The sequence below is a fragment of the Ornithorhynchus anatinus genome, chromosome X1, assembly GCF_004115215.2.
Source record: "Ornithorhynchus anatinus isolate Pmale09 chromosome X1, mOrnAna1.pri.v4, whole genome shotgun sequence".
Lineage (NCBI taxonomy): Eukaryota > Metazoa > Chordata > Mammalia > Monotremata > Ornithorhynchidae > Ornithorhynchus > Ornithorhynchus anatinus.
In genome coordinates, this window is record NC_041749.1 from 54,361,616 (window position 1) to 54,374,914 (window position 13,299).

Below are 13,299 nucleotides of genomic sequence, written 5' to 3' on the forward strand. Positions count from 1 at the left end.
CTTAATGCTACCTAAGTGCGTTTATGGGTAACCATGTCTTTGGAATGCTAAGAGGCATTCCCCAGTCAATCCCCGCTTTCCTGGTCATGGAGGGTGTTTCTTTTTTGCCAGACAAAACTTTCCATTTTGTGCTGGGAGAGGAGGGAGGGTGAAGAGCTGGGGAGGGTGTCAGGGTAAGGGTCATGGCTCGGGATGCTCTGTGGGGATGGACAGCCTTTAGGGACAGACTGCCTCCATGCAACAGTCCGGACAGTGCCCCCAAAAGAACAACAGTGAAGTCAGAGATGCTTCCGTTCACCTGGTGGTAGCAACCAGAAAGCGGTTTGAAGACCGTCCATCCCTGTGAGCTACCCACCCCCATAGTGACTCCGGAGCCATGACCTAGTGGATCCTGGGTGGATCGGGCAAAGGTGAGGTGTGTCAGGAATGAAAAGAGTCTCTCACACAAGGCTCTGGAGCACAGTGAGGATGAGAAAAGCAGCAGCAACCACATACTTCCCCTGCTGACAGAGGACAAGAGGTGGCAAAGCCAATATCTCAGCTCCACATCTGGTCCCTTTCAGACTCCAAAGCCTTAAAAGCTGTGAGGGCAAAGCTATTAGCTGTGTTACCTCAGTGCCCAAATCCCAAGGGGGCTACAGCTTCTGTCTCTCTCCACTCCAGTCCGTACTTTGCTCTGCTGTCCAGATCATCTTTCTACTAAAAACATTCAGTCCACGTTTCCCCACTCCTCAAGAACCTCCAGTTGTTGCCCATCCACCTCCACATCAAGCAGAAACTCCGCACCATCAGCTTTAAAGCATTCAGTCACACTGCCCCCTCTTACCTCACCTCACTGCTCACCTATGACAACCCAGCCCACACACTTTGCTCCTCAAATGCCAACCTACTCACTGTACCTCAGTCTCATCTATCTCACTGCCAACCTCTTGCCACATCCTGCCTCTGGCCTGGACCTCCCTTTCTTTTCATATAGGACAGACCATCGCTCTCCCCACCTTCAAAACCTTACTGAAGGTTATTTCCTTATTCCCTCTCTAGACTGTAAACTCACTGTAGGCAGGGAATGTGCCTACCAATGCTGTTATACTGTTATATTGTTCTCTCTCAAGTGTTTAGTACAGTGCTCTGCACACAGTAAGTGCTCAATAAATACAATTGATTGAGTGAATGAAGAAGCCTTCCCTGACTAAGCCCTCATTTCCTCTTCTCCTACTCCCTTCTCCGTTGCCCTGAAACTTGGATTTGCACCCTTTGTTCACCCCTCCTCCCTCAACCCCACAGCACTATGTACATATCCATAATGTATTTATATCAATGTCTGTCTCCCCATCTAGACTGCAAGTTCATTTGGCGAGAGAAAGTGTCTACCAAATCTGTTAGATTGTGTTCTCCCAAGCTCTTAGCACAGTGCTCTGCACACAGGAATTGCTCAATAAATACAATTGACTGATTAGGAAGTTGGTGCCTATGCATTCATATATCTGTATGTTTAATTGCCTACTTAATTTCCTATAATTTGTAAATATACCCTTATTCTTTTAACTATAGGTTTTTTTGACAAGTTATATCCAAGTTTGAAGATATGCATCTGAATTACCATCAAATACAGAATGTAGGACTAAAGATATGAGTGAAGAAACATAACTAAGAGGACACAAATATTTCCATGAAACTGAAAGTCAGATGATTAGAGGAAATGGAGTCCTATTATTTCTTTCTTTTTGATCTAATGAATGACTAGCTCACTCACTGTGCTCCAGTCTCTTCTATCTCATTGCCGACCCCCTTCCCATGTCCTCCCTCTAGCCTGGAACTCCCTCCCCTTCAGATATCCATCACCCTCCCCTCCTTCAAAACCTTACAAAAATCACATCTCCTCCAAGAGACCTTCCCCAATTAGGATCTTTTTTTCCCCATCTTGCTCTTCCTTCTACATCATCTGTGCCCTTGGATCTGTGACCTTTGGGCATTTGATCTTCACTCCACCCTCAACCCCACAGCACTTATGTACATATCTTTAAATATATATTATAAATTATTTATGTATATTAATGTCCGTCACCCCCTCTAGACTGTAAGCTGGCTGTGGGCAGGGAACCTGTCTGCCAACTCTGTTGTATTGTACTCTCCCAAATACTTAGTACAGTGTTCTGTTCATAGTAAGTGCTCAATAAATGCCATTGATGATGATGGCTATCAGTGAGAAAAAGCATAAATCATACTATCAAATAGACTTTAAGAGGAAAGCTATATAAAAATGGATTGTTTTCTCCTTTATCAATAATTTTAAAAAGTTAAATGGAGAAAAATCAAAAAGTATGAAATTTCACTTTGAATTTTCATTTTTTAAAAAAATCAATAAATTGATTGATCAATGGTATTTATTAAGCACTTTCTGTGTGCCTAGCACAATATTAGGTGCTTGGGAGAGTGCAGTGCAGCAGAGTGAGTAGACATTTTCCCTGCCCATCAGGAGCTTACAGTCTAGAGAGGGAGACAGACATTAAAATAAATTATGGATATGTACATAATAATAACATTGATGGTATTTGTTAAACTCTTACTATGTGTCGAGCTCTGTTCTAAATGCTGGGGTAGATACAAGGTTATCAGGTTATCCCAGGTGGGGCTCACAGTCTTAATCCCCATTTTACAAATGAGGGAACTGAGGCACAGAGAAGTTAAGTGACTTGTCCAAAGTCACACAGCTGACAAGTGACAGAGCTGGGATTAGAACACACGACCTCTGATTCCCAAGCCCGTACTCTTTCCATGCTGCTTCTTGAGTTGTGGGGCTGAGCATTTGAATGGAAAATGCTTTGATTTGGATCAAGCTCTCTGGCAGATCTTTATTGTTGCTTCTGGGTTTCTCACATAGTTGGAGGAATGAATGTCTGATCTGCTTTGTGATTTTATTTTGCTTATCACTAGTATATCCACGTTGTCTACTCAATCCTCAGAACAAGGTCTGCTTTGCTACAAAAATATGAGTAAAATGAAAATCTCGGGAGAACAAAATGTATTTTATTTATGCCTACAATAGGCATCTGTCTAAAACTTCACTTCACTCTTTATGTCTGGGGCTTATTGTGTTTCACCGTACATGTGAACATCAAAGACAAAGAAAACACCACCATTATCTTGCATGTATGTAGTATTTGCTTCCATGAACCACAAAAATTATTTTAATGCCATTCTTTAAAAAACTCAATAACTCTCCAAGCACTTCTGTGAAGTAGATAGTTGGTGGATATTATCATTCCTTTTTAATGGATGGAAAAATTGAGGCTTAAAGGGAACAATGACGATCAAAATACCAAAACAAAAAGGAGGAAGCAGTTCTTGGCCTGTGTTAACCCCAAAAGTTGTGCAGGCAGAAATCATTAGTAGGTTTGAGAGGAGCCTGTATAAAGTCATAATAATAATAATAATGTTGGTATTTGTTAAGCACTTACTATGTGCAGAGCACTGTTCTAAGCGCTAGGGTAGATACAGGGTGATCAGGTTGTCCCACCTGGGGCTCACAGTTTTAATCCCCATTTTACAGCTGAGGGAACTGAGCCTCAGAGAAGTTAAGTGACTTGCCCACACTCACACAGCTGACAAGTGGCGGAGTCGGGATTCAAACCCATGACCTCTGACTTCCAAGCCCAGGCTCTTTCCACTGAGCCACGCTGCTTCTCTGAAGTCATGCATGAGAGAGCTTTATAATAGGTTATTCGATGGGGAGTTTGGGTATATAGAGAGAAAATTTAAATGTGTTCGATGGTATAGTCCTAAACATTAGGATGAATATCCAGTTGAGCAATCATCTCTCTCCAAGCATTCTGCTGTCATGGTCACAAGTAGAATATTGGGCCAAGTGGCTCGTTGATTTGATTTAATAATGGTATTGCCTATGGCCTTATGTTCTAAATTAATCAACTGATCATTTAACCAAGGGTATTCATTGAGCGGTTAACTGTGTGCAGAGCACAGTTGTATTGGGTTGTACTCCACGCACAGTACTAAGTTCTTGGGGAAGTATAATAGAACTGAGGTTGGTATTATGGTATTTGTTAAGCGCTTACCATGTGCCAGGCACTATACTAAGCACTGGGGTAGATACAAGCAGATCAGGTTGTATACAGATCAGGTTGTATACAGTCCCTGTCCCACATGGGGCTCATAGTCTTAATCCCCATTTTACAGATGAGAGAACTGAGGCACAGAGAAGTGAAGTGAAGTGAAGCAGACATGTGGTGGAGCCTGGAATAGAACCCAGGTCCTCTGACTCCCCAGCCCATGATCTTTCCCTGAAGCCATGCTGCTACCTGCTCTCAGTAGACATGTTCCCTGCCTACAAGGAGCTTACAGTCTAGAGGAGGAGTTTACAGTCTCACAAATCATCTGGGATGGAACAGGAAATGGAACTAGAGTCTATTAAGCCTTACTGATTTTCTTTTGGGTAATCATTTCAGTGAGGATTTCAAACACTCAAGCACTCAGTGAACTGGCTTCTTGATGTTGTTGAATCCCCTGGATCCTGCACTATTGGATGAAACACATGAGACTAGTCCACTTCTGTTTGGAGGCAGATTTCTTCTAGGGGGTGGGAGGGATAACTGGTTTAGCAATTTCTTAACATTGAGAAATATGGAAAGTAAAATTCACCTATAAAAAGAATATGCAGATATTCACATTGTATGCTAGGAGAATTTCCTCCGCCCCACCCAGGGTTAGGAAAAAATTGGTTGGGGCAGCCCCACCTTCACCAACACCCATAAACACACCCACTGAATCACTGACATGGTGAACCACAAATACTACACCAACCCAGACAGGCATATTCGGCTGACCACACCCTGGGTTTCACTGTCATTCACTCCGGCTCCGATACTCCCTCCTTTACCCACCAGTTCGTCCACCCGCTTCCTTACTCGCCTCCACCCACGCACAGACGCTGGTTCACCTAGACCTACCAACGTCCACCCAGATTAACTCTCCCCACCTCCCCACTCTGTTTTTGTCTCCTCACCCAACACACAAGCATAGAAGGAAGTAATTATTGAAATTGACAGCTGCCGCCACAAGTAAGAAGATAGTCAGCCAGGTGGGAGAGATTCCCTGAGGAGGGAGAGGTTGGAGTAGGGTAGGAGAAGCAGCATGGCCTAGCAGAAAGGTCCCGGACCTGGGAGTCAGCCGGGTTCTAGTCCCGGCTCCACCATTCGTTGTTGTGTGACCTTGGTTAAGTCACTTCACTTCTCTGTGCCTCAGTTTCCTCATCTGTAAAATGATGTGAGCCCTATGTCGGACAGGGTCTGTGTCCGACCTGATTATCTTGTATCTACCCCAGAGCTTAGTATAGTGTGTGGCACATAGTAAGTGCTTAACAAATATCATTATTATTATTAAGAGACTGTTTCCCACTGTGGTACCTGCAGCATCCATGGTGAGATGAGATTAGGAGCAGGTAGTTTGATGGCCCAAAAGGGACTTTGGTGTCTGCAGTGAAAACCCAGGAGAAGGATTTGCAGCAACAAGAAGGTGGAAGAAGTGGAGCAGGAATAATTATGACGATGATGATAATCATGGAATTTGTTAAACCTTTACTATGTGCCAAGCACCATACTAAGAGCTGGGGTAGATAGAGATAATCAGGTCCCGCATGGAGCTCAGAGTCTAAGTAGAAGGGAGAACAGGGATTGAATCCTCATTTTTCAGAGGAGGGATCTGAGCCACAGAGCAGTGAAGTGACTTGCCCAGGGTCGCGCACCAGAGAAGTGGCAGAGCGGGATTAGAACCCAGGTCCTCTGACTCCCAGGGCTGGCCTCTTTCCACTAGGACACACTGCTTCTCCAGGAATAGGGTTTGCATCAGGGGGAAGGTTGGTGACCTTTTTGCTACTGCTGTGGGGTTGTCTTCTGCAGGCGGAACACCTCCACTTCTGCTGTCAGAGAAGAGGATCGAGTCCCTCATATGTCCAGTTCCCCATTTTCATTACAGACCTGATCCTCCAGGAGATAGGGCTATGGTAGGCAAGAGACGGGCAGCATAGGAGGAAGCATCCCTCAGCACTCCAACCTTCCTAACCAAGATCAGTATTGTGGTGGTCACAAGACAAGCATGGTGGAACTTTTCAATTTGTAGATTCTGAATATAAAGGAGAAAGAAGCCTGTGGAGTACAGTAGCTTTCCAAATGCCAAATATGGTTTATAAAGTAATAATAAATAAGCCACTCATGACTTGCAAAGGGATTTAATATACCAGGCCCTAAAATGACTTGCTAAAAGTTCCCCAAGTAGATATTTTCCTCAAGTATATTGTTAAAATAAGTGGTCAAATATGCAACTACACTAAAGACTTAAAGGCAGCTTTTCTGAAATAGCATTGAACCAAAGAATACCCAAAGACAGTGCAGGAGAGGACACTGCCTTTTATTTCAATATAAGCACAAAGCTTACATATTTTCCAATTAAATTTCAAACAACCAAAGGTGACTAGATTGAAGTTAAAATCCCAGAGGAGGTATATTTGCTTTTCTCTTCCATAACTCCCAAAAATTAAAAAGAGACTTAGAGATATAAAGATTGTGGTAAAAAGCAGACATCTGCGCCAGTTTCGTCAGCATCAAAAATGGTTCATTTGGAATAAAGGCTTTCTCCTACACAACTCTGTTTTTTTTTTCTTTTCATCTTTTGAGAAGTCGTAATTATCTCATTATGGCTCTTCTTGAAAAGATGAGGCAAACCCCCTCCCCCCCTCATAATAGCCTTTGGTCTGTAATTTTCTACTGTCTCTCCTTATCTGTGCTGGTCTATACTTTATCATATTAGTGGTTAGTTTCAACCCCATTGCCCTTTCCCTTTCACTAAAACACGCTGAGTTTTTGATGACAATAGACTGTGTTCCTATGGAAATAAATGTGGGGGTTGAAAATTTATCATTATGACCCCAACAGGAACTAAGGAAGAGATAAATTATGTCTAAAGCTGAGTTCAGATGGAGATCACCAGTGGATGCTGTCAGTTGTGGGGGAATATCCAGAAGGCCAGAGCAGAGACCTGCTTCATAGCGGACTCAGATCTTTCTGATAACTTAGTGAGATCTGATCTTACGCATTCTGTAAGAATGAATCGATGGCAATTATTGAGTGCTTACTGCATGCAGAGCACTGTACTAAACATTTGGAAGAGTACAATACAACAGAGTTGGTAGGCACGACCCTTGCCTTAAGAAGCAAGATCCTTCATCTCTCAAGGATTGAATATTTTTCAAGTAAACTTACCTTTGAAAGGTATTTATCAGAATTGTCTTGTTCTCTTTGAATAAGGTCTGTTAGATTTAAGTTACTCTCCTTCAGAGATTCTTTTAGGAGGTCTGTCTATGATGGCCCTTCATTTGGTTTTATGCTGGATAGTGGGGCTTTCAGTGGTCTTTCCCCTTCATGGTAGTGAAATGGCACCAGATGCCTCTATGATGTCTAGTATTTTTATTTTAAACTCCCAGCCTCCTGCTCCTTTGAATCCTGCCATCTAATGTCATGACTCAGAGCTGTGCCCATGTTCACAGGAATGCAGGAGGGAAACATAGAAGCTCTGAAATCAATCAATCAATCAGTGGCATTTATTGAGTGCTTACTATGTACAGAGCACTGTACTAAGTGCTTAGGAAAGTACAACGCAACAGAATTAGCCGATTCGTTCCCTGTCCATAGCGAGCTTACAGTCTAGAGGGGAAAAGGCAGAGGAAGGGGAGGTCAGAGATTCCCCTGAAGAAGCATGCTAAGTTTTTGTGGCTCTGGACCGACTTCCACAAAATGGCACGTATAATGTCACATTATGCTCCGTACCCGGTGTAACCACATAACATCACATGGATCTGGGTATCCGGAATCTACAATTGGCCAGTATAGTTCTATCCCAAGTACAGCATAGCCTGACCCCCCCCCAGAGACGTTTTCATGAACTAATGAAGTTGAAGATGTCCAGCTACCTTGAAGCTAATAAAAGGGAGCTTGTGGATTAGTATTTCTTTTTTCAACTGAGCCTCATAGGTTAAAAACTTTAGCTTGCACTTGTAAAGACAGTCAGTGAAAGTTGGTCTACCAGAGTTAGAGGGACCGGAGAAAAATGGAATGTCCAAACATTTTATATTTTTTATGATATTGTTAAGTGCTTACTATATGCCAAGCACTTTAATGAGTGCTGGTGTAGACTCAAGCTAGTCAAGTTGGACACAGTCCATGTCCTACATAGGGCTCACAGTCTCAATTCCATTTTACAAATGAGGTAATTGAGGCACAGGGGAGTTAAATGACTTGCCCAAGGTAGCACACTAGATAAGCAGCAGAGCTGGGAATAGAACCTGGATCCTTCTGACTCCCAGGTCTGTGCTCTATCCACTAGGCCACTCTGCTTCTCATTTCCCAAACTTTTTCCTGTCCTGCCCTCTGAAAGATGCTGGGTCTTTGTTAGCCCAGAGGCAACAGGGAAAGCCACTGACCAGGTTCACTGTGGGCAGGAAATGTGTCTGTTATACTGATTTATTGTGCTCTCTCTCCCAAGCGCTTAGTACAGTGCTCTGCACGCAGTAAGCGCTCAACAAATACAATTGATTGACTGACAACCTGACAGGTGTCAGGTTGGGGGCTAAACTGAACAAGGGCCAGATTAATGCAGGGACTTTATAGGCTAAAGTGGGCAGGGAATATGTCTACCAACTCTGCTACAGTGCACTCTCCGAAGCACTTAGTACAGTGCTCTGCACACAACAGGCATTCAATAAATACCATTGATTGGGGGCAACCTGAACTCCTCACAGTATGGTACACAGACACAGTATGGTGACCACCAGCCACTGTCACCACAGCCCCCGCTCCAAGCTGCCCATAAATGAGTCTAGATGAACCATACTTTTTCCCCCAATCACTTACTCCTCCTGCCCCCGATTCCCCGCCTTCCCCTGTAGCATCACGCTTTAGGACTGGTTCAGCAGGAGCCAAATGAGGATAAGAAGAGCTGGGAGGGGCTGGGTGGCCATGCAGGAGATGACAGGGGAGCTGCTGAGGAACTGCCTGATTTTGCGGGCGCCTGCTAAGCTTGTACTGAGCTCCTCCTTCCTAGGGGAAACAGGCTGAAGAACAAAATAATAATAATGATAGTAGTAATAGTACTTGTTTAGCCCTTACTCTGTGCTGAGCATTGTTCTAAGTACTGGAGTAGATACAAGTTAATCAGGTTGGACACAGTCTCTGTCTCACAGGGGGCTCACCAAGTAGGTGGGAGTTGGATTTAATCTCCATTTTCACATGAGGTAACTGAGGCACAGAGAAGTTAAGTTACTCGAGAAGCAGAGTGGCTTAATGTATAGAACACAGGCCTGGGAGTCAGAAGGAGCTGGGTTCTAATCCCACCTCTGCTACATGTCTGCTGTGTGATCTTGGGCAAGTCACTTCACTTCCCTGTGCCTCAGTTACTTCAAATGTGAAATGGGGATTAAGGGTGTGAGCCCAATGTGGGACAGGAACTGTGTCCAACCTGATTAACTTGTGTCTACCTCTGTGCTTAGAACAGTGCTTGGCACATAGTAAGTGCTTAACAAGTACCATCAGTATTATTTTTATTATTATTGCCCAAGGTCACACAGCAGACAAGTGGCAGAGCTGGGATTAGAACCCAGGTCCTCTGACTCCCAGGCCTGGGCTCTTTCCACTAGACCACTGCTTCAAAAAGAAGGGGTCCCACCTCTGGCCCAGTTGCTATCTGACCCAGTGCTGACCTTTTCCTCTTTCTGGGCCACCCCCAGCAACGAATTTGCTCATTCCCTCACTACCAGATAACAGTCATAATTGTGGTACTTGTTAAGCACTTCCTGTGTACACCAAGCACTATACTAACTACTAAATGCAGTGGTTCGTTCGAATACAACAGATCAGATCTAGTCTCTGTCCCACATGATACTCACAATAAAAACAATGGTAACAATTGATTTCAAACAACAGCAAGCAGCAGAAGAGGACTAATGGTAGGATTAATTTAGAGGTTGGACAAGTGGTTCATAACTTTGGATTTTCTATGTGTAAACTCATTGTGGGCAGGGAATGTGTCTGCTTATTGTTGCATTGTATTCTCCCAAGTGCTTAGTGCTGTGCACACAGTAAGCACTCAACAAAAACCATTGGATGAATGAATGGCCTGAGCCTCAATATAGGATAGGCAATTAGCTTGTGGCCTGCCTTATGCTTGCCTTTTATTCTGTACAAGTCTCTTCCAAAACTCTTATCTACTTATTTACTACCCTTCAGTTTTTTCACACAAATAGTTCACTGTTCCAGAATCAATTCAGGCAGTTGCTATATCAACTCCTCAACTTTATAATATTCCAATTATACACATAATTAAATATTTGACCTGATGGAAATTAAATGTGCAACATGGAGCACATTTTCAAGATCTGGCCTTGGATGCTTTAGAGATGAGATATTCCATAGCATGTGGAGGTGGAAACCACAGTAGTTAATGGTGGAAAATGTTGGCGTTTCCTTACAGGAGGGTAAGCTATTTGCATCATGCAATCACCATGTACGATAATCCACAATGAAAACTAAGATATCTCTCTCTTGGCCTGAAGCCTAGAATAGATTTTTAAACTGGACTTTATGGGAAAAAAGCTTCTAAAAGTGTGTGTGTGTATGTCTGTGTGTGTATGTGACATCTCCCCCACATCCTGGGTAACGCTTACTCCAGAAGAAAAGTTTCAATCAAATATTGCAATGGATCTCATGTCTAGCATCCCTCAAAATAGCAGACACATTTGCAGAGGAATCGTGACCCCTTCTTAATCTGAATACTGAAAGGGGTGGCACCTCTCCTGGCATGTGGGATGCAAGGCAGGAAACTGGTATTAGAATCCCCAAGTAATTAAGAAGGAGTTAAGTTTCCTCAGAGAAGACCTGAGGAGAAGGAAAGTATTTTGAGGGGAGACCAGAGGATTACTCTGGAGTAGCCTCACTCTAGAGTAACCAACCTATCAATAGTATTTATTGAACAGTTCCTAAACAAAGCACTTGGTAGAGTACAACGCAATAGCCTTAGTAGTTGTGATCTCTGCCCTCAAGAACTTTACATTTTAGTGGGGGAGACAGACATTAAAACAAATTACCAGGGTAAATGAAAAGAAATATCACAAAAAGGGGTGAAATGCAGAGGTGGTTAGGTTAATTGACAAGTCAGTCTCTGTTTGAGGGCATTCGTCAGTGAAATGCTCTATTCTTCTGCTTTTTGGACGGATTTCTTCATAGCATTACTTTTTTATCTGATCCAGTTATGCCAATCAACTTTTCAGATCAACTACTACACCTTGAGGTTCTGAAATTACAGGTGATGAAGTTCTATTCTATACTATTATCTGGTGTGAGGGAATAACTACAGTACTTCATAAACCTCAGACATTATCATTTCACTTGCCGAGCGGTTCCAAATATTGAATTTAATCTCTAAATGCTGGGTAGTTTGGGCTTTGTATGTGCTAGATTTTGTGAGGTTCTAGTGCTGTGCTGCCTAGAAGCTGGAGAGGGACCCTTCACACTCCCTGGGTCTACGGCATTACATCTGTCCTTACATTTGATCTATTGGAGTGGAGAAACACAGTTCCAATTCTTGGGAAGTTTAATTCTGCCCAAATAAAGTCTAGAACCTAGATTCTGTGGGGGATAGTGCAGGACTTGGGAAGAGAGGCTGCGTGGTGTTTGCTATTCAGTAAATGTATTTTTCTGGACACTGAAGCGAGCATTTTATGAGAACACTTACCACCAGGTAAATAATTATTCGTAAGCATGTCCAGAGATTCAGACAGTATGGATAAAAATATCAAGATCTCAGAATTCGGAGTTTCTGTTTATTGGGGGAGGGATTGGTTATTTTTAACAAGTGATTCGGAGGTAAAGCTGTCAGACAGGAATTGGCTTAATCTAATCATGATCATTATTAATAAATGATGATTATGTAGCACCCACTAACAAAGGTAAGTGGAGAATCTAGGCAATTTTCCAGATAGCTCATGCAACACAACCCACCTCTACCTGAATCACATATCTGTACAAAATTATTGACTATTTTAAACAAATTGTTTTTGTCTGATTCCTTTGGATATTTGCCATCATGCTTTTCTGGCCAGTGAAGGGTAGCCATGTTATTTCCAAGACCTTTACTGAACATAAGAAGAAATGTTCCTCCAAGGTTGAGCGTCAGTTAATGATTTTATCTCCCATACTTCATCCTGAGAGCTTTGGTCTTTTCCCTTTGCAGGTGTTAGGAAGGCAGCACACTAAATATTGGTGTGATACAGAAGAGGCAGATAGTAGGAGCTCAATAAACAGCATTGATGATGCCTTTTCTAACGATTGTGGCATTTGTTAAGTACTAGCTATGTCCCAAGCACTGTACTTAGCACTGAGGTAAATACAAGATAATTGGGTCCCACAGGGGGCTCACGATTTAAGTAGGAGGGAGAACAGGTATTGAATCCCCATTTTGCAGATGAGGAAACTGAGGCAGAGATAAGTGAAGTGACTTGACTAAAGTTACACAACAGATATGTGGAGGAGCTGAGATTAGAAACCAAGGCACGGGCGCTTTCCACTAGACCATGGTTGGATGCCATAAAGTTATTGGCAATGCCTTAACCATACATGTGTTGTAAGGGTCACTAAGACCTTTTCCATCCTTCTCAAAGGGGAATGCAAACCTTCTCTCCTTTAGTGTGAAGTAGTGCCTTACTCTTGGGGAGAGTACAACAGAAGCAAAACACAATCATTGCTCTCCCAATTGGCCTATGTTCTTTGAGGTGGCAGAAAAAGCGTGGCTAAATTATGCAGATCCAGATTAAGGCTTCAGTGACTGTGGGGGAGTGAAAGTCCAGGACAAAATTCATCCCTTCTACCCTCTTACACCACCCCCCCGCCAGGATGGCACCCGGAGAGTTTCCAGTACTCTACCAAGTCTCGACTTCAGGAAGGAGAGTCAAGCAGGGGTATACCCATTCCATTCCTAGATTGGGCAGTGGCTAGCGAGTGGACGGCAATCTTCTACAAGTCAAAACTCACCTGGGCTGGGCAGCAGCGGCATGGGAGAGAGTCGAGGGCGGAGACTCAAGTTGACCACGTGGAAGAAGGCAATGGTAAAACACTTCCAGATTTTGACCAAGAAAACTCTATGGATACACTACCAGAATGATTGCAGATGGAAGTGGAGCGTTTTGGGAGAGATGCGTCTATGGAGTCGCTATGGGTCGTAGACGACTCGACAGCATAAGAC

The 13,299-nt window shown here is 43.3% G+C and overlaps 1 non-coding gene across 1 annotated transcript; it reads right to left on the reverse strand.

Moving 5' to 3' along the window:
* Positions 1-12,623: 12,623 nt before the first annotated feature.
* LOC114806802 lies at positions 12,624-12,752 on the reverse strand. The gene has a single exon (XR_003754864.1). It is a non-coding gene; the product is annotated as a U6atac minor spliceosomal RNA (small nuclear RNA).
* Between the last annotated feature and the right edge of the window lie 547 nt (positions 12,753-13,299).